This window comes from Anoplopoma fimbria, chromosome 9 (assembly GCF_027596085.1).
Source record: "Anoplopoma fimbria isolate UVic2021 breed Golden Eagle Sablefish chromosome 9, Afim_UVic_2022, whole genome shotgun sequence".
NCBI classification, from domain to species: Eukaryota; Metazoa; Chordata; class Actinopteri; order Perciformes; family Anoplopomatidae; genus Anoplopoma; species Anoplopoma fimbria.
Window position 1 is genome coordinate 6,327,988 of NC_072457.1, and position 2,747 is coordinate 6,330,734.

Genomic DNA, 2,747 nt, shown 5'->3' on the forward strand with positions numbered 1-2,747 from the left:
AAGAGGTGCTCCAGGACAGCCAGGATGAGAAAAACAAGGAGGATTATGAGCATTAACGCACAATTATGAGTTACATGTTGTAATTGTAACTTGAGAGAAAAATATGCACCCGGAAAATAGCATAATAGGGCCTGATTAAGCAATAAAGTTCAACTCACAGCGTTGTTGTATGAGGTTAAGATGAGGACCGGCCAACTGACTACACATTCCTGCAAGATTACTTTGTAACACTGTTTACTGTACCTTGCAATTTTCAAGACAAAAAAGAAAGAAAATGTCTGAGACTTCCTTATAGTATTTAAACAGCTGTTTTGTTGTTTGATCATCTTTTATTAAATGAAAATCTATTGGATTGGCACTAGGTTTTGCTGCAGTAAAACAACATTATGCTTCTTTCTCCGCTGCTTTTGCCTCTCTGTGTTTCTCTTTCCCTCTCCTTCCTGTTCTGTCTGTGAATGTGTTTGTGTGTTAGAGAGATTTTGTGAGAGTCCGGGATTGTAACAACACATTTATCACATTGTGCCAACTGTGGCTCGCTGCCTCCTCCTTCCATTCCAACCGATGTGTGATTGTGTTCTGGGAGACCGAGCGTAAGTTTTTTGCTTGTGCGAGGGCAATTTTGTTTACACGAAAATCATGTTTTATGTATGTAGCGCATGGAAGCATTGTGGCTGTAGTGTATCACACGTCTTAGCAAATCAACAAGCTGTGCATTAAAGCTGTGTGTGTTTGTGTGTGTGTGTGAGTATGTCAGTTATTTATTGGAGGATTGAGTGAAGCGGTGTCCTTAGGTCAACAGATTTTATGAGGTTTAGACACAAGGTTTACTGAGTCACATCAGCTCACAAACACTGAGTCTGTCCATGAAGGGTCATTCCAATCACACCTCTTGAGACACTGTTGTTTTTAAACGACCTTGGGCTCTGTTGGTTGGTGTGCAGTCGGATGAAGCTGTGGCGTGATGAGGTATTGACCTCAACCCCCATTTGGTCGGTAGCTGCATTGTGGCTCATGTCACGGAGCAGCTTTCCACACACACACACACACACACACTCAAAATACGAGTTAGGAGGCGCATACAATGTTGTGTTCCCGTCCCCGAGCTCTGAAAAAATAACGAGGCTTCTGGTTCCCATGATGCCTGACTAGCCGAGTCCCCCTCCCCTCACAACCAATCAAGTGGACACCCGCTCATTAGAGCTTAAGCAGGCAGTCACACATTGTTGTACGTACACACACACACACAGAAACACACACACAGTCTGACTTCACCTAATGCTGATTTAGCAGCACATACCATCTGTCAAGAATGATTAACCTTTCCATCAATCACTGGTTTCTCCATTATTCCAGACACGCATTTACAAAACCGACACACACCGGCTCTCGCATGTACTGAGTCAGAGTACCGACACATTCATAGAAACATTTTTTTTATCCAGAATGTTTCAAATAAGTGACTGCCATTGATACAAGTTTCCCTACTTGGTCTTTTACTACAAGCAATGAGCTCCTACAATAGTATTAGACATATTATTAAAATAATTATATATAGTCACAGTTGAAATCAGCTGCTGTAAGCACAGAATTCAAATTTGGCCCCTCCTCTCCGCCTCAACGAGCGAGCAAGAGAGAGAAAGAGAGAAAGAGCACAGCAGGGGTCGAGCGAGTAAGAGAGTGAATGAAGAGAGGGACCGACGTTAGTCAGTATAAAGCTGTGAAACAATAAAATAAAAATATTATTTTATGGTTGTGTTTATGGTTCTAGAGCACAAAACAACACACCCACACCTCCTTACAAAACCTGCGAGAAGGTGCCAGATTGTGAATGAATGCAGCCAAAGGCATGCTGCTTGTAAGTATCTGAATTGTTACCTACTTATTCAATACAGCAACCTCAAATTGTGTTTCCCAGTTCCTATATATATATATATATATATATATATATATATATATATATATATATGTGTATATATATATGTATATATGTGTATATATATGTGTATATATACGTATATATATGTATATATGACTGTATATATATATATATATATATATGTATATGTATGTAGTGGTAAGTACTGTACTGGTACAGTGATAAGTTTACACCCTTACTCTGGAGTTATTACGGTGTACGTTGTTGACTGTAACCTAAAGCGTTACTGAAATAACTACGATTAAAAGCATTTTTGTTGCCTCTACACGGCTCTCAACATGGTGATCTCATTATGATGCTAACAATGCTAACAGTGCCAACAACAGCAAAAGTGTTGACGGTGCTAACGGTGTATACCTGAGGGCGAACAGGAGGGTGGGTGCTACGCTTTTAGCGGCGACGCCGTTGGTCGAAAAGCGTTATCAATTGTAACCGCCGTATGAGAGCAGAGCGGGAAACGGTTGTAAGCTAGCCAGCAGGGCACGCTCACATGCACTGAAAGCATTGACTGCCGGCCCGGCTATGTAAACAAAGCACAGAAGCTCTGATTACAACACACAGAGGGAGAGCGACTTCATTCCCTGCTCAGATATACACTTCTCCACGATATCTTTATATTGCAAATAGTTGCTTTCTGCTTTATTACTGCTCTAAACTTCGTAAAGAGAACTTTTAAACAACAAAATAAATTCATTCATCACTCACTCACTTACTCTCAGATGGGTTCTGATTAAATGATGCTCTTGGAGGTCTTTTGGGTGTTTCTTTAAAGCATGTGTGTTTCTTGTATTTATTGTGCTATTTGTGCATT